Source organism: Parasteatoda tepidariorum, chromosome 3 (assembly GCF_982258835.1).
Source record: "Parasteatoda tepidariorum strain Cologne lab strain chromosome 3, Ptep-v5.0, whole genome shotgun sequence".
NCBI classification, from domain to species: Eukaryota; Metazoa; Arthropoda; class Arachnida; order Araneae; family Theridiidae; genus Parasteatoda; species Parasteatoda tepidariorum.
The window spans coordinates 113,046,420-113,070,066 of NC_141757.1; the positions used below are offsets into that span (position 1 = coordinate 113,046,420).

General features: G+C 27.6%; 1 long non-coding RNA gene and 1 pseudogene across 2 annotated transcripts in view; one reads left to right on the forward strand and one right to left on the reverse strand.

Moving 5' to 3' along the window:
• Positions 1 to 17,902, reverse strand: part of LOC122270973 (uncharacterized) — a 34,998-nt gene extending 17,096 nt beyond the window's left edge. Inside the window, exon 1 of the long non-coding RNA XR_006226080.2 lies at positions 17,023 to 17,902. This is a non-coding gene — a long non-coding RNA (uncharacterized LOC122270973). The remainder of the gene's footprint in view (positions 1 to 17,022) is intronic.
• A 2,556-nt stretch (positions 17,903 to 20,458) lies between these two features.
• LOC107447431 (octopamine receptor beta-1R pseudogene) overlaps positions 20,459 to 23,647 on the forward strand; it is a 93,938-nt pseudogene continuing 90,749 nt past the window's right edge. Inside the window, exon 1 of the transcript XR_011637498.2 lies at positions 20,459 to 22,040. The product of XR_011637498.2 is annotated as an octopamine receptor beta-1R pseudogene, transcript variant X2 (transcript). The remainder of the gene's footprint in view (positions 22,041 to 23,647) is intronic.

Genomic DNA, 23,647 nt, shown 5'->3' on the forward strand with positions numbered 1-23,647 from the left:
TATTTTCACTTCTTGTGTTAAATTTTATTTGTGGTAATTTTTGCAAAAAAAATTTTTGAGTGCTCCTCACACTATTGTATTGATACATTTTGCTTTGGCTATATTGATACAGTATCAGAAAGCACTCATTTTTGCGGATATAGTCTTGCGGGCTGATGAAAAGATTATATCTTTTATTTTCGGAATTTTTAAAAAAATTTTTATCTTTTTTTTCCAAGTTGTTTTTTTTATTTTTTTTTTATTATTATTTTTCCCCTTTCATCATATGTCTGTAATTTTCCTTGTATATATATATACATATATATGTACATGGACAAGAAGAGATTAAATGACGGAATTTAATGAGTTTTTTGCAAATTCTCCGAAAATTAAAATCCTATTTCTAATTTATTTACGCAATTCTTTTCTTTACAGTACAATAATGTAAGGGTAAAATATTAAGACGTGGAATAGCGTGTCCCCTGAATTGTAAAATTTACCCTGAAAATTTTAATGATCATACAGTTTTCGATTTTTCTTAATTTAAATCTAAATGTTTCAGTATTAGAAAATCTCACTTTGTTTTTCGTAATAAAAATCTCCAAAACAAGAGGGACACTTGCCTGTAAATTTTTACCCGGTAAAACATGTTATTAAAGCATTTACAAGCTTCCTAGATGTTGTAAAAAAGTTAACATTTAAGTTTTATGAAAACCTAACACGCTTTTTAATAAGAAATCTTTCGCTGAATGCTTGTTAGATGGCAGCACATTTGCTTGAGTTATAAATATTTCTGAATTGAACGTTTTGAAATAATTTTAGAATTTTTAAAATGCTATTAGCAAAAATATTTGCATCTTTTATTATCCGAAATTGATATAGAATTAAATTTTTCAATAACTAACCGGAAAAAACGAGAATTCCGATTTTATTTACAAATATTAAACTTAATTAAAGCAGAGCATGTGTTTTTAAAATTACTTTTTGGGATCCTCATGCATTATTATGAATACATTTGAAGATCATATTTTGTGTACACTAATTATGAGTTATATATGTACCATAAATCTCATTATTGCAAAAACATTAATAAACTATCCCAATAAGGTGACCCAGGCTCAAATCTCAGCAATTATTGGTCGATACGAAATATGGACAAAGTTTACGCAGACCACAGTGCTGACGTAAAATAGCCTCAATAGTAGATGAAACATGGGTTGGAATCCCCGTGCAATTGGGCTAACCGTGGAAGGTGTTTGTGGTTTTCTACTCCATCCAACACTAATACGTGTTTTCATCAAAAAGTCTTCCACTTTGGCTAGTTTGTCGAAATGCTCGATTCAGAAGTTACCTTGTTTTCTAGACCGGGTTCAAATTTGAACAGTGGAATGGAGTTGAACACTGACAGTCGCAAACTCAGAATTTTTTGGCTGTTTAAAGGCTGTTATAAAATAAAATGAAACATAATGGCATGCCGATAATAAGTATTATATAAAGCTAATAATTAAGATGTGCATTTCCAGCAAAAAAATTTCTAAAAAATTTTTAAATTTGATGTGCTTACTCCATCAATAACTTATTCCATGCAGTAAATAATATTTTACAAATTAAAATTTTAACAAAAAGAAAAAAATAACAAATATTATCGGAAAGTTAAAAAAAAAAAAAAAAAAAAAAACATTTTCCGAAATTTGTAAAATAATTACAAATGACTAAATGTAATTAAAAATTCTATAAAATGTAATTGCAAAATCAATGTAGTTATTCGTAATGTAATAAAAAATATTTTACACGTAAATAAAAGCACAGAATTAATTACTAATCGGGTAATTAATTCTTCCACACTGTTTTATTTCAAACATTTTTGTCCTTCCTCAAAGAGTTGCAAGTTCTTTCAAGCAAGCTTTGTGAGTAAATAAAAATATTATATGATATAATATAATATAATTATATTATAATATAATATAATATAATATAATATAATATAATATAATATAATATAATATAATATAATATAATATAATATAATATAATATAATATAATATAATATAATATAATATAATCTGGGGTCTGTTTAGAAGAAATTTGGGTCCGTTAACGGACCCTTCACAAAATATCTTTTCATAAAAACGGACCCTTCACAAAATATTTTAACTTAAAAACGGACCCTTCACAAAATGATTTTTCTTTTAATCGGATCCTTCGCAAATTTGTTTATCTTCATTATTATTTTGTTAATCGAATAAACCCTTTCCAGGGCAAAAAACAAGAAAGATGGATGTAAACGAATTAAGTTTTATCTTCGGCAGACGATTCTTCCATTATTCGTCCGAAATTAATATTCTGCGTTCAGCAGTATAGGCTAAATACCAAATGTTACGTCTCTAATTTATAAGCAGCAATTGTTGTTTATTTTTTAAAATGTAAGTTTTTTAATTATAATTTTACAGTGTTGAGCATAATCTTGTATGTCTTTACAATTTAAAAACTCCTTGAAATTTTTTTTTTTTTTTTTTTTTTTTTTTTGCAATAACGGACCCTATTTGCACAAATTCATAAAAGCGGACCCTGGTTGAAAGAATGTGAGTAATTTTTTCACAATTTCACGAAAAACGGACATTTCACAAAATGTCTGGACAGACCCATGATAATATAATATAATATAATATAATATGATCACGTTAAATAAAAATAAGGTAAAACGTTCTGCCAACCGTCGTTCTCGTTGCTTATAATATATACTTATCAAACACTGTCCCTCTTTATACATAATAATAAATTGCTCACTAAAACACATATTTGAACTACGTGAGAATGATTCATTTGTATGAGATCTCATTCATCATATCTATGAAGAATTAAATATTGCATTCAAATCAGAATAGTGAGTAATAAGAATAAGAAAAGTTTCATTAATCATCTCAATTGTCTTCCCTCTTTGATTATATTTAAATTCTATAATTTAATTTTCATTTCGTTATTAATAACCTTACAAAATTTTATTTAAAAAAATACCTATTGAGGTTGCTGTCTCAAACTAACTGTAGGCAAGTTACTGTTATTGAAGGTTTTGTCACTTCTGTCTCTGTAACTACTGTTCCCTTACAAATATTTTCATGGTGTTGACAAAACTGACAATTAGAGAGATATTGACATATTTTTTACTGATTTTTTTTTAATAAAAATATTCTTAAAATAAACATTTATTTTGAAGTTAAATAGAATTAAATCTATCTAGTATTTTATTAATTTATTTTCTGATGTATCAAGAGGGTTACTCTACGTATTGCTATGCATGCTTGGGATGAGATATATGACTCATTTTATTTTACGTTACATAACAATTGTAAAACACTTTAAGTCTGCACCACAGATTACCCATCAAGTTCTACTATGAATGTCTTGATGAAATGAATGTCTGTGCATTTTTATGAAAGCAATTGACTTTGCAACATAATGCAAATATATTGCAATAAAATTGTTTTAGTAGACATGACAAAAGCTTTTTTTTTTTTTTTTTTAGAATTTAATGAAGAATCACCATGCAGGCCTCAAACGGACATTTCAAAATAAAGATTATTTTTAAGCAATTAAGATAACTAGCATAAGTAACGAACAGAAATAATTTCCAATAAGTCGTTAATAGCGTATCTAGAAATAACATGTCTTAAAACGGTGAAAATAAGACAAATTAAATTGTTCTAATTCATAATTTAATCTGGGTTAAACTTTATTACAAGATCACTTCTGTTTATTTGCAATTACTACTTTTCCTCAATCATCATATAAATTAAAAATTCCAAAAATTAATATCAAACCTGATTTATTATACCAATGTAAAACACAGAATCGCGAAATAAAATGCAAATAAACGCCCCTTTTAAATTATTAAACAGTTAAATTATTATTTTATTGAAAAGTATTTGATTTCACTAATTTAATTATTATGAAAATTATATTGGGTCATGATCATAAATTCATACTGCGGTTTTATAAACGGAGGAAAAACTTTTTCAATTTGTTTTATGTAATTTTCACTTCGTTCTGTGACACCGATACGACATTTGGGACATTGGCATCTCTAAAATAAAAGTATGCCTATGTTATTTTCAGTTAAAATAGAAGGATAGTGATTATATATAGAGTAATAATGAGAACTATCGAAGGATAATGATTTCATCGTGGCGTCATCTATACGACAAAAGTAGAATTTATTCTGATGAAGAGAAATAAATTATTTAAAATATAAGTTCGGGCGATAAATGTTGTGAAAAATATCGTAAATTACTTCAAATAGGTAATAACAAATACAGATGTAAGAATCACTTGAAAGAAAATAAATTTTAAACGATATTAGAAATAAGAAATATTAAAGAAAAAAAGTTGAAATGAGTATTGTGTGTTGTAATGCAATAAGCTTTAGAGTTCACAGTTCGAAAAATAAAATTTTCAGTTTAATTTTTGAATGCAAACTGTTAATTAAAAAAAAGATCATATTAAAAAATCAGGTTAATTAAGACACTTTTTGGAACAACTAGTATGCATTTTTTTTTTCAAAAGCAAGATCTCAACTCTAATTAATTACAATAAACTTATTTTTTTTAAAAAAGAAAAGAAAAATAAAACAAACTAAACTTAATTTCGGTTTTACTATATTTGAAACAAAAAGTATCATTGCATGGAAAAATAATTTTATAGTACTTTGACATCAGAAAATTAACCAATATTTAATATTCCCTCATATCATCCAGACTACCTAAATCTCGGAGTTTCAAAATCGGTATTCAATAATCACGAAACGAAGACAAACTAATTATTCTTCCTAATATTTCTGTATAAAGGTAATTTAGAGAATAATCGACAATGATTGCAGTCTCAAAAGTAATTTAAAATCTGCTATGGAATTTATAAGAATCGTAAAAAGTATTTCAAATACGCAATAGAGTTGTGAGATCTTGCTTTATAGCGAATATAAACGTCCAGCACAGTTATTTATATCCCATGGAACCGAATCTTTCATTAGAGCTGAATGAATTGTAATCTTAAAATTTTGAACTCATACCAATTAGAGAGAGGATTGTAAGATTTTTAGTCACAAGATGGCGCTACACGCATTTTACTCCATTTTCGATTTTAAAAAAAAAAAATTTTTTTTTTTTGTTGAAATTTTTATGTTAGAGATTTGCTGAAATTTTTTGTTCTTTATGTAAAACAGAACAGATTTTTTGTGCTATTTTTTTTCTCGTGAAGTTAGAAAAAACTGCAAATTCTGTTAAATTTCGAGAAAAACACATCATTTTCAAGTGGCAATACTTTCTGTGAAACAAGTTAATCACAACACTGACTGTTATTTAATGTTTTACTACGTTCATTCTAACTATTAAACCATAAATACTTTCACCCGGCCTTAGTATCGAAGGCGAAACGTTATTTGACAATTTTCGATAAAAATCTAATTTCATAGACTTTGAGTCAAAATCTACTAATTTCTGCAGTGAAGTACAAAAATATATATTTCTGAGGATAAATGCTAATGAGTGCTAGTTAAAGAATTAAACATTATGTGTGATGTATACTTGACATGACCTTAAAATTGCAAGAAACTTAAATTCTGCATGACTTTTAAGGTCATTAACTGCTGTCGCCGAAACTAAACGAGTATGAAATTTTCTGGAAAAGAAGTTTGAAGTATAGCAGAAACAAAATCACTTCTCAGACTGTGATTACTGACTCAGCTTTTTTATAACATGGTTGAGACACCTACCTTAGTGAGTTATGCAGAATACAGAAATAGTTATCGGAATGGTGTAAATTGTTTTAAAAATTTGATGTAGACCTAATATTAATATCTGAAGTTAATGCCTTCCCCCCGGAGTGAGTTGTAGTCACAATCTTGAACTTACTGAGGAAGAACTATTGGCTATCTAAACAAGTGACATATTGTTTTGAATTATTATTATTATTTTTTTTCATGATGAATAAAATAAAATCTCACTTCGGTTAAAGTAATAGGCCAAATTTAATAAAATCTTTTATGGTCAAATAGTACGCAACATTGCTGTGCAGACAAAGTTTTAGATCCTATGCAATATTTGGGATTTATCAAATGAGATAAAACAAAGTTAAGTAGAAACAAAAACAAATTATTAACAGTTTCAGAATGATTTAATACGCATTTTGAACATAATCCAATACTTCAACCCTTTGATAAAATGGGACACCTGTGTCTCTGACATTTTTTTCAGATACTCTATTTACAAGCAAAATTAAATTTTGGTATTTTTAATAAAAAAGATCTAATAGTTACTAAAAAATCTGTTAAATCATCAGAATTATGTTAATACTAAAATCTTTAAAAAAAATTAGCTTGTATTCTTTTTTTTCAATTCAATGATGAATTACCATTTCTCTTAAATGTAAATAACACCAAATAAGAGAAAATTTGAAAAAATATTGTTTGGAAATTAGCTGTGTGTAAAAAATTTTATCTTTAACGCAGAAAAAGATGACGGTGTTTCATATTTACTTATTTACTGAATTTAATTGAAAAAACTATAATAAACATGTTTACTAGAATTTCGGCGTCTAAGGGTAAAATGCTTGTATAGCAATTAAAAAATTGCAAACGTATAAAAGTACAAGTCTACGCTGTTTCAAAATTAAATTTAAATTATTTATAAACTGTTCGTATAATCAGCCTACCTAGTCTTAATTGAATTCAGGATTAATATTTTCAAAATAAGGCCATTAAATATTTCTGAAACTGCTAATAATAAAAAGGTTTTGCTATCATTTGGATTGATTTCATCTCATTTAAAAATTCTAAGAAAAATCCATTCCGATCAAAATCTTTGTTTTGCTTGCATTGCAATGTACAGTGCACCACAAACGAACCACGCAGAAAAACTTTTGATCTAATTATCTGATCTTCACGTTGTAGGACTCATTCTCAGTGTGGTAACTTCAAATATGCTAATTAATTAGTGCAGACTATATATTTAGTTATGATAAGTTACTTGAGTTAAGTAACATTATTACAACACAATTTCTGTCAGTATTGGAATTCAGCAAGCAGTTGCTCAAGAGTCCTAAAATGTTTTATTAAGTAGAATGCAGAGCATAAAGCTCTTAATTTTAAAATCATTGAATGTTGTATGAATTGACCCCTTCAAAAAATTAAGACAATCTCTAATGCAAGGGAAAAACAGCGGTACAAAATTTAACAAAACATAATTAACAACTTAAAATTTTACATATGATTAGGAAAATTTTAAGAAGTGATACTTTAAAGTATTTTAGAACAAAAACTTTTTGAAAAAGAGGGTTATAATTATTTATAATAGCAATTTGCATTCAGGTACATATTATTATAGTTAATAAATGTTATCCTTCTTTTTCAAAAGAATAAATAATTTACGTTTCAGATTAAAAATAAGTTCACGAACGGTTTATGTAACTGAAAGCTGATTCGCAGAGAAAGCAAAGATTTGCACAGTCTGTTCAGTTTTCCACACAGCCCATATTCAATGTGTAGTAACTTTCAGTAGAACTAATTTTCCACGTTATTGATTTGTCATTACTTAGTAATCCTCAAAATGCTACAGATCGTTGTCTTTGTGGGAAAAAATGACTTACCAATTTTTACCATATCAGAACAAAAGACAATTTAGAAGGAATGAACTACAATTTGAAACATAAAACAAACAATGTTTTACATTTCAATATCTACAATGTACTCAAATCAGTATTTTTTTTAAGAAATAATATAGTTAAGTAAATTATATATTGAAAAAAAGAGAACTGATGTAAAAACATTTTTTCCAGTTTATCATCTTTACAGTCCTTTTTTTCTGTAATTGCACAAAACAAAAACGCTTTTTTTAAAATAAAAAAAAACAATCAAACAAGTTTTTCGTTTCAAGATATTATGTATTTATTGCAAACTGTGGTCGTATTTTAGATAATATAAAATAATAATAATAATAAATTGTACAAAGTACAGTAAATATAAATTGTACAAAACTGTTTTTACCATGAAACTAAGAAATTATTGAAAAAACTTAATGTTTTTTTTCTTTCAAATTCTAATGTAATCTATTTAATTGATTCATAGGATAGAAATTAAATATTTTTCTTGAGTGATTTTTTAAACAATTAAATTAGGACGCGGTAATTGCAATTTTTCATGCAATCCGGCTTAAAAGTTTTGTTAATTCTTAAATCTTTTTTATAGTTCGTCACTGATTTGTACACTTAAATGTATGCTCTTATTGTAAAAATTATCAACACAACATTAAAATTAAACATAGGATGAATATTTCCTAATTGATTTAGGTAAAAGTTAACGCATTAAGAAAAATCATCCGCATAAGTTGCGTATTTTTAGAATTTAATTTTAAAAAGAATACCAGTTTACATACTCAAAAAGCAAGGCTAAAATAAATAAGTATCGAACAATTGAGCCAACTAACAGTGAACTGCGAAGTTTTTTTTTAATGCTTACCAGGGGAATGTTATTTCGTCAATACTGGCAGCTGATGGGCATGTTTGTTGGCCACTCTTTCAGGGACACCATATTAGCCAACGTTGCTCCCTCAGTAAGGACAGATAGTACAGAGAATAAATTAACATCCATGCCTTGTCAATATTAGAAAGCTCTGAATATGGAATAGGCCTGCAAGTAGCTGATTCTTTTTCTTTATTATTAAAAATATCAGTTTGATCTTATATGGAATTAGACTACTTAAATTAACATTACTTTTTATAGAAGACACAGAAGGAAAAACGGTTCTAGTCAATTTATTACAAAAATCCATCTGTTGCATTTTGAGGATCGCTAAGTTTGGGCAAATAAATAGCTCAAAATTCTGATTCTCCTCGAAAGTTATTGCACAAGGAAAATAGGCCGTACTGTGGAGAAACCCCTCTTTTCCGTGCGCAAAAGCGTTTTTTCTCCAAATAAGCTTTATGGATATAAATAAATTACATATATAAATAAATTAAATAATAAATATGCACTAAAAATGTTTTTTGGCATGAAATTATCTTTTGATAAAGGACCGTTTTAATTGTGTACAATTGTTTTTTTTTTTCAATTCGCTTAAATTGTTATCGAGATATCGAGAAATACGCAAAAAGTAATATTAACATTCAAGGGTTCAAACTTTGGAGCGAACTCCTGACCAAACTATTGGGACCCTATTTCCCAGATTGTGGCTACTGGGGCTCAGAAATCCGAATCTGTTGAAAAAAGGTATGTTTATTCAGAGAAAGTACGTTTTTGTGTCTGATTTTGCAATTGGAAATATCGTCCGCACTTATTAATTAACATTAAGATTGAGTCCTAGAACGTGAAGACCCGATCATTAGATCGAAAGTAATTCAGGATGTTCCTGTTCTTTTTCCGAACAGCACATATATCGTTAAGTTAACATTTTATCATAATTCTTTAGGAAGAGGAATAATAAATAAAACTGTAAGTTAATCAATCTTTATTATAAAATCATAAATACTAAATGTGGCAAAAAAGTTATTGAAATATATAAAAATAGTAAGAGAAATTCATCCTAAAATATGTTTTTAAAGATATTTAAATTGAGAAATACTGTGTCAATAAAAATATGTTTAGGATTGTGCTAAAAAGGGTATTGAGTATTCCCCAAAATAAGTTCTAAGTGACATTCAAATTAGGTGTCTCAATATCTAATTCGGATATTAAACACAACCTAAAAGGAATTCCCTGTTGCTTCCAAAATGGGTCTCGCAATTCCAAAATGGGTTCATAGTGATAATATAAACAAAGATGGGCCATGATACAATTAAATATGATACCAATTTGGACAATCTCATACCCAACAATCTTTCAACCCAAATTTGTTTTTTTTTACCCAATTTAATCATGTTTTTTTTTAAAATGGGTACACTGCGATTTTTAAAACAGACATCAGTCATTACGCAAATTAATATGAACTCAAATTGGTAACCTCATGCCTCAGAATCTTTCAACTTAAACTAGTTTTTTTTAACCCATTTTAGCTTTTTTTCTAATTACAAACAAAACTAATATTTGAAAGATTTCATCAAACTTCGAGTTTAGCTCTTGAAATTAATGAAAATAAACAGATTTCCTTCTATTTTTTGCAAAAGGAATGATTTTAACTTTTTACTCGATTAAAGAGTCTCGATTTTAATTCCACTTTGCCATCATAATTTTTTTCCGGTATAAATAATAATTAGATTCTTAAATTTTACTGATATAATTTCAATTATAAGAGATGTTTAAAATAAGTAAAGCATTTTGAAACAGATCTAATTAGTAACAATTTTCTTAAAAAAAAATTTTTAACATAGGAGTGCACAACCTGCGGCCCGCGTGCCACATGCGACCCGCCGACAACTGAAGTGCGGCAGCGAGAGCTCCTAAACACAGTAAAATATAAACAAAAATTTAAAAAATGTCGAAAATTTTTAATCGCACTTTTGAGTTATCCCGTTTGAGCACGCTAAATTTTTATAGATTCTATAGTAATTGTTTGTTTAACGAGCTTTGTTTAGCCGATTTTATCGTAATTTTCAATGACTTTTTTTAAGCAAATATTTTAACGTTATTTCAAAAATACCGAATTTTTAGTACGATATTATTACGACATGCGAGTTTCAGATCGCCCATTTAAATAATCACTTTTTGGAACACTTTATTTGTGCCGATAACATCATAAATTAAGTGTTTTTTATCTTTTTTTTTTTTTTTTTGCATTCATTTCTTTCCTTTTTCTACCATTCTTTTCAGCAGTTATCGCTATGCATTCATAGGAAGTATAAGAAATTCCGATCACTTTATTACTACATGCGAGTTTTAAATCGTGCATTTGACACGCTTTAATCGTGCTGTGTTCAACCTAACTTCAAGTGATTCTTTATTTCAATTATTGCTTAACTTTTCCACGTGATGTTAACGATCCCGTTATTTAACTACGTGTTATCACGACACGCGAATTTCTAACCGCCCATTTTCATAATCACTTTTTATACGATATTTTGGTACAGTTTTCTCGTAAATACTAATTATTTTTCCTTCGTTTTTTCGGTAACGAATGTGATTCAGTCTAATGTGGTAATGAATTTGTGATGTGGTCGAATAACAAATCAGGGCTAAAGAGAATTGAAGGGCTAGTTCACTCCGCTATTAGAGCTGAAGCTACGATTTCCCTCCTCATGACGTCACTGTGTCTACAGATCTCGGAGATCGCAAGCAAAGATATTAGATAACTTTGCATCTTTCTCTTTGTAAAAATAAGTTAGGCATTTTCTGGTTATTAGCTTTCAAACTTTACGTAATTAACACTTTATTTCCGTTCATAAACATAGTTCAAAAAAACTTTCTTGGCCATTATATTAAAAAAATACAATTTTAAACTTATAAAAATATTTTACTAGTTGGCGAAAATGACACAATAAATACTTTATTTCAAAAAGTTCTGTTTTAACTTCAATTATTAAGAAAAATTAAAACATATATTGGCACTTTTTTATCTACATATTCTGTTATAACAATAAGTTGAGTTAAATTTAGAATCCCTAGTTTTTAAATATGCCGTTAAAAGCAATTTGTTCATACTTAATCATTAGGAAACATCAACCTTATACGCTAATTACTGAAACAAAATAATAAATTAGGTTCATAATGACATTAGAAATTTTACAAATGTTATAGATATTTAAATTTAAGGCGACAAAGGGCTTTCAAATTTTTTTTTTTGAAATTATAAAGGGATTTGCTTGAAATTTTCAGGATACATTTATATTGCTAAAAACAACTTTTATACAAAATTTCAAAAAAATATTTCAAAATTTAAGAAATTAAAAAATTTAAATTTTTTATGTTTTTTTATATTACTCCTCGCGTCTGAAATTTTGTCAAAATGACAAAATTCTTTTAAAATATTACATATTAGGTAATATTGAAAAAAGTGTTGGAAGTACTTTTTTTATTTTTTATTATAGAAACAAATAACATTAAAAAAACAGTAAAAAACCTACATTTTTAGGAAAAAATCATGATACCTCTATAAAATATCATGTATAAAAAAAATACTATTCACTTAATTCAAAAAACTTTCCCAACAAAATGTTAATAATATTCATAAATATATCGTTTTAAATTCTCAGGTCAATAGAATGAAAATTCATTACGCTGGAACAGTTTGAAAATTGTAAATTTCTCAAAAAAGAAATTTTGAGAAAAATGACTTTTAGTACTTTTTCATTGCAAATTTTATATCTGAACAAATATTTCTTGTTTTTAATATAAATACCTATAAATATTGTCGAATGAACTAGTTTAATAATTATATACTTTAAATTTTTTTTAAAAAATTAACAAAATATTCATTTAATTTTAAATTAATTTTAAACTAAACTAATTTTAACAGTTACCTGCAGACAAAAAAAGGTAAAAAAAGGGGCGTGGTCAAAACTGAAATGGCCATAACTTCATTAATTTTGCTCTTATTCCAGAAATTTTTTTTTTTAAATGTTCAGTTAAATGCCTAAATTTCAAAAATATAAAATGTAAAATATCGATTTTTTGACAAATTTTTGCTTCTTTGAAAGTCCCTTGTCACCTTAAGAGAATATAATTTTTAAAGAAATCATAAATATTTAGAATAACTACATTAAAAATTGAAATTAGGAGAATTTCAACTATACACTATATATTTTATTTATATTTTTTATTTACATTTTAATTTTTTTTTACTTTATCTATTTTTTAATTTTTTTCACCTGCCTTTCTTTTTGAAGTAACGAGGCGGTTTCTAATTAGATAATGTTTTTTTATAAATCTTAACGATAGAATAAACGTATTGCCGTTTTATATTAACTGTGTCATTTCGGAATCCATTCTTTACATATTTGTTCATTTACTTTAGGGAACACGTTTTTCCTTTTGTTTTTTTATCAGAATTTTTGCAAGTTGCAATCGCGCATACTGGTATTTCGATAATAGTTTTAAATTCTTGTAAATTCACTGCAAAAACTGAGGAAAGTCATTATAGAAAATAACAAATGTCTTAGAATATGTCACAAAAAAAAATGCTCCAATATTAGTTAGAGCTAGCAAGGCCGAACACTCCGTTCTTGAAGTAAAAGTGCGAGCTTTGCGCCAAAGTGACGTCACTAGAGAAAATCGGAGGATTGGTGCGGCGAGAGTTTCTTCAAAGGATTGAACCAGCCCTTCTCTTCTCTTTAGTCCTGATAACAAATATTCGGCAAAAAAATCGGCCAAATACCGTATGTTCTGGACCAAAAAGCAAAATGTTTTAGATGCTTAGCAACATTGGAACCAAAATTTCAATGTCAAGAAAAATATTTTTTGGTAAAACGTACTTATAAAACAACGCTAAGAAATAAGGCCTATCAGAAAGGCTTTTAAAAATGCAGAGATATCATAAAATCAATAGATTATGTACAAAAGCGAAACAGAGTAATAAAAATCGACCGTAGTTCTCGAAATAAAATTTTAAAACTGAACATCTAAAATTTTCAATTACCATATATTCTAGAAAAAGTAAAAAAAAAAGAATTGAGAAAAAGAAGAAAAAAAACTGGAGTCTAGCAGAAATGCTCTTACAAATTGCCCCCTTGTAAAAAAACCATCGATAAAAACAATTTCAAAAAACGGAAAAACTAAATAGAAACAAAAACAAAAAACTGCTGAATATTTTGCCGATCAAAAGGGCCAAATACTCGTTGCGTCCCTAATTTTAATGCAACCTGGAAAATACACAAAGTGGCGGAAAACGTGAATTTTTAAACTGCTAACTGCTTGTAATTTTGATTCAAATTTTTTGTTGCTTAATATGAATGAAATTTTATCCTAATTTCATTCTTAGCATTGCAGTCTTTTTTTTTTCATTATGAATTCTTATAATTAATGGCCTTTAATTTTCAAGAAATATATTATAAAGTTTATCGATAAAAAAATTAGAGCACTGATGTTTTAATAAATATTACTACATTTGCCGTGAATATGCCTAAATACATGTGCGGTCCTTCGTTAATCTAACTACTGTGCAAGTGGTCCTTCACTCCTAAAGGTTGTGCACCCCTATTTTAACAAAATAAAAAAACAATTTTGGACTCTATTTTTTTTTATTTGTGATGAAAGTATTAACTCCTATTTATTTTTTAATGAAAAAATTAATAATGATCCGCTATTACAAAAGTCACAAAAAATTGGGTGTCTGAACTTTTATACCGGATTTTAACTACTAATTTGCTAATTTAACTACTTAATTGTAAATTAATAATAATTTTTTTAATTTTTTTATTTTCTGTGTCTTAGACAATAAACTGTTTTTTCTTTGTTATTGTTGTTGTGAGTATAGATTAGAACTTTGAAGTGTTAACGGACAACTTCGGTGAATCTAAGTAATACGTAAGGACTTTACAGTAATGAAAGAATGTATGAATAAAAATTTTTATCCATATATGTTGGCTCTGACTTACAGTCATACTATGAAAGAATGGTGTATTCCTTGTTTGTACTTGTATGCAAAATACTACAAATATTACTAATATAAATGGATTTGTTTATTTATAAATTTTTGCTTCCTTTATGGTTTTGAACAAAAAAATAATTTTTTTAATAGTTTTAAAATTATAAAATAAAATAATTTTTTGATTTCTATAATTCTCTTGATTTCTATAACTCTTCTTTTATTTTGGGTTAATATTCTGACATTTTTCCAAATATTGTAATTCATAAAGTGTTTTATTTTTCATAGATGGCAGCAATGAATTTTAAATAGCTAAAGTTTTACCTATTATATTGCAAATTGCCAGATAAAGTTCAATCTTTGTTATATTTTATTTTTAGGAATTCTGTTAACTGCTAGATTACTCAATTTCATTGACAGTATTTTTTTAATTTTAATCTATACAGGTTAGTTTGTATATATATATATATATATATGTAACATAAAAAGCTTCTATTAATCTTTTTACGTTAGTTTCTTTGCTATAAAACAACTCCTACTTTATTACTAATTAATTATTCTATTCCAAATTCCTTCTCACACTTTTAAAAGCCACATCCTGTTCTTAAATCTATTTTTGGCTCAACTATGCATTTAATTAAGAGCAGGACATATCTCCCTATGCTCTGTGTGGGAAAAGCTAGATTTCTTTCATAAACCAATAGTAATCCTTATCACTTCCCTTTTCCCCTCAAATATAACAAAATAGAGGGAAATTCCTTTGCTACTTTCCCTAAGATAAAAACTTAAGCACACTGTTTTTGAGTGCGATTTGGAGCTCCGCCTTTGCTAGAAAATGTCTTAAATATACTATGTGAAGCTAATAAAATATTTTTTGCCTTCCAACTGCTATCTGCGTGGCCTAACATCACTCACCATGACTGCTACCCTTTCACATATATATATATAATCTTACAGAAAATGCTTTCATTTTGCGTCCGTTGAAGTTCAATACACAGACAAAAAGGAAACCAAAACTCTTATTGCATTATTACATTCATATTTTTAACAGATATGATGTCTTAATTTTTTCGGCCATTCAAAATGATATTAGTCGTTAATTAATTTTCATTTTTTGAAAAGTTATATCAAAATTAAAAATATTTTTGATAGCTTTTTACCATATAGATATAAAATATCTAAAATTAACCTTTTCAAATTTTTAGTAAAAATCATTAATACTTTTATTTTAATTCAGCAGATTTTTCAATTAATAAATAAGAAAAAAAATTCTAAAATTTAAAATATCATGTTTTCCTTCCTTAACATTTTTTAAAACATTAAAATAAAATCCATAAATTACTTTACGAAGCCAAAATTACGGACAATCAAATATATCAATTACAAACATTTAAAATATCTCTAATATCTTTTGCAACCAAAGAAACACGAGAAAAGAAATATTCTACAGAAAAAGCAATTTAAGTTTTGTATCCGTTGAAATTCGCTACAAATACGGAAGTGAAACCAAAACTCTTATCGCAATCATATTTTTAGCAAACATGAAATTCTAACTTTTTTCGCCATTTGAAATTATATCAGTCGTCTTATCTTCCTATTTTTAAAAATATACATCAGAACTGGAAACAATGTTCTGAATTTTTGACAAATTAAAATAAATATCTAAAATAAACCTGTTTGAATTTCAAATAAAAAAGAGTCTATATTTTTATTTCAATTCAGCTGCTTCTGCTATTAACAAGGGAAAAAAATTAAAATTTCAAAAACTTTATTGTAATTACGTATTTTTTTCTTTAGCATTCTTCTTAAAATATTAAATTAAATCTATTAATTACTCACGATCTGACTTAAGTCAGAATTAAGGGAAACTATATACCAATAAAATTTTTGTTTCAATCTGAGAAACACGAAATAAAACATGGTGAGCTCTTTTTATACCATTACTTGCCAGATTTTTTTACGAGAAGAAAACAAGAAAAAAACAAATTTCTTACAGAAAAAGCATTTTAAGTTTCTGTCCGTTCGTTTAATACAAAAACGAAACCAAACGTTTTATCACATCCACATTTTTACAAAATAGAATCCTAATTTTTGTTTTTTTTTGCCATTTAAAAAAATATTAGTAGTCTTTTTGTTTTAAATCTCAAATTTTTTTTGTCTCAGCTTTCTGTTATGAAATCGTTTACGATTTAGAAGAAAGTATCATGGCTGCATATGGGCTAAACTTTTTTAAAAGAAATATGAGGTAACTTATTTTATCAATACAAGCGTCAGAGGAATTGTTTTTATTTATTTACATTAATTTATACTTTCTCTTTGTGGGCAATGTTTTCAAGTATGCATACTAAAAAACTATAAGTGAAATGAATATCCTTTCAAAGTATTGTAGCCCTTTTTGTTCGAATGTTTTGTTTCAATGTTTGTTTCAATGGTTAAAATGCAGTAAACCTCAATGTGATATCGTGGGAGACAAGACCTTTTTTTTCCCTTCATATTTATAAAATAAAAAATACTATATTTATATATTAATCTAGGATATTATACCATTATATCTGAATCACTATGCATATCCATGGGCGTGGCGAGTATCCAATGGTGTATATCCATGAATGTGTATCCATGAGAGTATATTCATGAATGAGTATCCACTGAGTATTCCCACAATTATATAACTTAGACACTTTTCGATACACTGCACAAATTATATTCTTTGAAACCTCTGACAGTTTGTTGTAATTATTCTAATTCCAAGTCACCGATGACAGCTCAATCTCAAATCACAACACTGCATAAATCGATGAACATATCTGCAAGTGGAAATGGAATTGATATCTATGCACAGATCTTACTATATCCTTTGATTTTAATAATCCTTTTCCTTTTAATTTCAATAAAAACATCAATTTGAACTATTTGAAAAGTAAATATAAAATATTCACCAATTCAAGAAATCACACGAAGTGCTCAAGATCTATTACACAAAGTTGTACACACAAAAAATATCCTTTGGTATATTTAATCATTTAAATAGCCTCTATTCAGGAGTTGAAACATTGATATAATGTTAGCACAAAGCAAACATTTTAAAACTATTTTTTCCGGTTCATAATGTAGACACAGATGCATGATGTAAAAATTGAGAGGCACTTTGCCCGTATCTTACATTATGAAACAAGAAATTTAAATTAAATAAAGTTACTGGTGTTCTTTTTCTTCATTCTTTTTGTAACTTATTTTAGTAAGCTTAGCGAACGATTGCAAAAACTCGTTGATCAAATAACATCTTAGAATTTTGACCATTTTCATACAACTACACTCAATATTTATGCATACAATTCAAGTATCAATATTCGTAATTTTCTTAACCTATTAATGCAGCTAATGTTAAGCATACGCTGTTTCGCCTCCTCAAGAATGTACACGTAGAGAGGAGTAGTGACGAGTAAGCATGCGCAATTGGCATTATTACGTCACCTGCAACTTACTTACTCAATCGATTTATACGCTCAGTGTTTCTAGTTTCTGTGGGAATAAGTTATTGACGAATGTCTGTCTACATGTTTCTACATAAATCTACTAGGAGAGTAGAAAAAAAGTTTTTTTTGAAACTTTTTTAATGCATAAAATTAAGTAAATTAAGAGGAAAAAATACACTTTTCGTAATTAAAAACATTAACGTAAATGTATTTCTTCTATTATATTATAAAGTAAAGTAAAAATCTGATTAGACTTTTTTTATTTTTCATGTTGATTGAAGGAACACTGTGCGTTATCAGATTGACAAAGCAAAAATATGCCCGACAAAAAAAGTATTTTAAACTCTTTGGAATTATTTTTAGTTTCAAAGGATATCTTTTACTTACATTTAAATCATTATGGAAATGGCTATCATAAATTACTAAAAAGATTATCATCATCAACTAGGATATTTTTTATTTTTACTCATTGTAACAACTTCGAAGCAAATAGTTATTCCTCATAACGTTTGTTTCTGTTTTTTTCTCTTTGTTCTTAAACTTATATTTTTTATAATTCAGAGGAAATATACGCATATACCTGCCTCCTTTTAATCCTGTTAGAATCTTCGGAAAAAGACAAAATTTTATATATTCATGCTGGCCACATAAATGGCTCAATTCCTTTAAGCAAAACAATAAATAAATAGCACGTACGCAAAAACAGTATTAAACAAAATATTTTCTTAAATGGATGATGGTTAGTTTGCTTTTAATTAAATTCATGAACTTCACATAAATCACTTGTTATTTTTTTCACTTTCATTCCTTTATATAGTGGGATTTTTTTTTTAAAGAATGTCGACTGAAAATGAAAAATAATGTATATTTTTTGAAGTAAATTATGATTAAATTTAAATAGTTTAACTGTTATATCTTTTTTTTGCTCGTAAATTTATTTCCAACTTGAACAAATGTATATTTTTATGCTTGGCATTAATTATAATCCTATAAAAATAATAGAAATATTAATACATTATAATAAGTTATTGTTTATACATACTACTTAAAAGAATTTTGTTAAATTAACAATACAGATTTGTTTTCATCATTGTTTCAGGTATAAATTATCATAGAACGGAATTAGAGAAAAAAAATGAAGTAAATAGAAATTAACAAAAATTATGAAAGAGTATGAAAAGTACTAGCAGTTTTCTTTCAGTATTGTTAGGTTATAAAATTATAAAATTAATAATAAAATTTCAGAATTAATTTGTAAATTATAAAATTAATGAATATTATGAAAATATATCGTAATTTAAGTACAGTTAATTTTTTTTTTCAAGTTAAATTCTCTATAGGATTCTATAAGAGTTTCGAGTGGTTTTACAAAAGAGGCTAAGTGAAATATTCTTTATGAAATACTTGTTTAATTTAAAATTAGTATGAATATATTAAATTTAAAATAAAATTGATCTTGTTGCAGTTTGTATCTTTCAGAGAGCAGCACTATTATTTTTAAAAATGAGTTATGGCTTAAAATAAAATATCGGTTAATAAATAAAATCTTGACTAAATATATAATTAAATATCAATTTTTTTCCTTTCTAATTTCGTCTATATTTCTTTTTTCCTTTTTAAAAAAAAATCTAGGCACTTTGACTTAGAAGAGAAAACATTTGAGTGTTATTGACAACATATAAAAAGCTTCTTAAACACAAATTTGAAGAATATTATAATTACCTTTTAAATGCTTAAGTAATTTTAAATATGAAATGTGGCTGCAATGGTGAAATATTAAAAAAAATTTCAACTTTTCTAGGAATTTTAGAAATATTCCGAAATTGGTATACTGAAATACTTTAATAATGCAGGACATTTTTGATGAAAAAGAATTACTTTATTGAACCCCGTTAATGGAAATGATCAAAATTGTCGAATATTCTGGAAATTAAACAATGTATGAAATTTCAAGAGTAGAGACAATTTGATTCGTTAACAATTCTTTGGTTCCTCCATTTCTAATTTATGGCGCTTCAGTCAACTGTAGACCTTTGACCATTCCAAAATTTTTTTTGTTCTTGGCCTTAGATTTAAACAAGTGGGTATTTTTTATTATAATATCTTCCGTTAGATGCTATACAGCCATCTTCTTTGGGTCTGCCTCAGAGTCTTGGTGTCAATGGACCGAGAAAAATCATTAAAAACTGCTTTCTAGTTCTAAATTAAATATAAACTTAAACAGAAATGAGAGAAATTTACGTTTATTTTATTTTATTTCTTTATTTTTAATTGTTTATTTCTTAAGAATTTTTAAACAGTGCAAAATCCAACATTGAATATGTCAGATGCATAGTTAAAAATATTACCGTATCCGACTGTTATGAATAAACTAAATAAAGCTTAAAACCGATTTTATGATGTAGATTTAAAAGAAATAGGAGAAGATGAATACCTCACCATGTGAATCCATGAATGAAGCATCAATAAATAAACAAAATCAGTTATTAATAATATGTTGTTGTGAAATGAAGTGCAGTGAGGAAAGTGTTGGCGAGGCGCGCCTCTGCGCTTGGCGTCAGATTTTGTCATTCAATGTTATGATTCCGTCGGAGAAGCAGCTCTGACCAAGGAGCGCTGTTTGTTTTGTTGAATAAATGTTCGTTTTGTATTTAGAAGGCCTATGTGTCACTTTTATTTCCAATGCACCCAGCATCTGGTAGATGCAGCCCATGAACGATCTGGAATTTCTCCTTCAGTTTTTAACAAAAATGGTACCCTCGGCGGGACACGGGTGCTTTTTGGAATGGATTTCGAAATGAAATAAGATTAGGACTGAATTAAAATTGATTTTTGTTATGATCTTGACTTTCGATTTGATTAGAATTTTGAACTGATTTTTCTTATGATCTTGAATTTCGATTTGATAGAAATTTGATTTGAATTTTGAACTGATTTTTCCTGATTGATTTTTTGAACTGATTGATCTTGAATTTCGATTTTGGTGAATTTTGAACTTACGTTACTGAAAATTTGATTTGTGAACTTTCAAACTGTGAATCTGAACTAGTTTTGATTTCGAATTGAAAATGGAATTAAATGCTTTGAAAACACAAAGAAAAGGACTGCGAATTGCCTTCACTCACACCGTGAAGAAAATCGAAACGGAATTAGACAAAGAAGTAAGAGATTTAAAGGCTCTATCGATTTTAAAGTTTCAACTTAATGATAAGTTCCAAAGACTTGAAGTTTGTCAAAATGCTATATCAGAGCAGCTTTTGCATAATGAAACGACAGAAAATGCATGTAATGAAGATTTTGAAGAGTCTGAGAATTACCGAGACACGTTCTTAGAACGATGTGCTCAAATAAACTCGGAAGAACAACTTTCTGTGCTGCCGACTGACAAGGAAACGAGAAAATTTAAACTCCCAAAAATAGAACTGAAAAAATTCTCAGGTGAAGCTAAAGATTACCTTACATTTTGGAGTCAGTTCCAGAAAATTCATGATGTAAAATATATATTGCAGACGAAGATAAAATGCATTACTTGCTGCAATCTATGGAACCGAAATCGAAAGCTGAACGTCTGATCCTTAGTTTTCCTGCAACGGCAGCTAATTATTCTAAAGCTATCGAACAACTGAAAGAGCGTTTTGGACGAGCGGATTTGCTGGTACAAATATATGTACGTGATTTGTTAAATTTAGTTATGAAGAACGCAGCAACCGGAAGAGCAAAAACTGATTTACCCTCCCTCTATGACGAACTGGAAGGCAAGCTGAGGTCCTTAGCTTGGGAAGAACCCAAGAAAAATATGGGGATTTTTTGACGCCGTTGATAGAAAGTTGCCTACCAGAAGAAGTATTGGTGGCGTGGGAGAGGAGTCGTAACCACGACTCCACTGAAAAAGGAGACCGATCTTTGGAACAGTTGATGAATTTCCTTCGGCAAGAAGTGAAAGGCGAAGAGATGGTCTTGCTAGCAAGAACTGGTTTGCTCCCCACCCGAGTCACCATAATAAAAACCCTCGAATAGAGCAAGTATGATTAGTCGATTCGGCTACCGCGGCATCCCTAGTAAACAGCAGCATCGCTAGTAATGCAGGTAAGCGAAATTGTGTTTTACCACGTTTATATAAACTTGCCTTCGTGTATGTCTGTCCGGGTGGAATTTTGTAATCGATTTTAAACTAACTTCCCGACTAGCTACAAACTTCAAATTTGGCACATAGTTCAGAATTGGATGACAATGCATGAAAATGAAGAGAAAAAAGACATACAAAGTAAAATAAATTTAAAATTTAAAAAAGAAAATATTTTCGAGATTGTCTTTTGTTGTCGATTCCATTATTTCAAATTAGTATTACATGTCAGGTGAAAAGATTTTTATTGTCGGAGTATTTTTATTGGCTGAAAAATCACGTGGTAGGATCCAGTTTTTCCTCATTCATTTCCAGATTGTTTTGGTTGTCATCAGCATAAAACTAATGAAAGTCGTAAAGGTATTGTTATTATTTTAGTAGTGGTCTTTACTACTCTTGACTAAAAAAAATAATCTAAATAAAAATATATATTTTTAAAAACCACGTATTTTGTAGTGAAGAATAATAATTGAAAAGTAGTAATTTTTAAGAAATATAAAATAAAAATTAAAAATTAAAAAAATTATTATTTAAAATAAAAAATATCAAAATAAAAAAAATTCAAAATAAAAAATAATATTTTTAAAAACCACGTTTTTGTAGTGGAGAATAATAATTAAAAAAAATTGAAAAGCGAAAAACGTGGGGCGCATGAAATACATAACTGTACATATACACATACATATATACATACATATATACATTTTCTTACTCATACTCATACACATGCACAGCCACATACATATGCATATACACAAGCATATTCCACATCCACATTCAGATACAATTACAAATACACACACTAATATAACATTACTGTTATGTATTTCATGCGCCCCACGTTTTTCGTTTTTCAATATTTTTTTTTAATTATTATTCTCCACTACAAAAACGTGGTTTTTAAAAATATTATTTTTTATTTTGAATTTTTTCTGTGATAAATCCCATCCCAATGAAAAATGTTTTTCCTCGAAGAAAATGTCATTAATCGAGAAGCAACAAATATTACTAAAAAAGGTTGCTTGTTTTTCATGTTTGAAAAAAGCTAATCATATAAGTAAATTTTGTGATGAAAAAAATAATTTAAAATGTTCTAATTGTAAATATAATCATTTTGATATAATGTGTTCCAAATTAAAAAATAATGACCAAAAAAGTATTTCTAAAGAAAGTTCTCTTTCTAATAGCAGCCAAAGCGAAACTGTATATTTGCAAACTCTTTGCGTTTTAATTCGATGTCAAGGACGCGAGAAAATTATTCGATGCGCAATTGACACTGGTAGCCAAAGCAGTTACGTTATCGAAAATATTATACGTCTACTTAAGGCGTGGCCTCTTCGAAAGGAGACAGTGATCCATGCACTGTTCGGGGGGAATGAATCGAAACCAAAACAACATGAAATATTTTCAATTGAAGTGGGTAATTTGAGGCGAACTTTTGTTTGTTGTTTTGAAGTTCTCTCGGAGGAAATGATTTGCGGTTTTATTCCAAAAATCGAGGATAGAGAGATATTCAATGAATTAAAAGAAAAGAAAATAGATTTTTCAGATTCTTTCATAAAAGAATCAA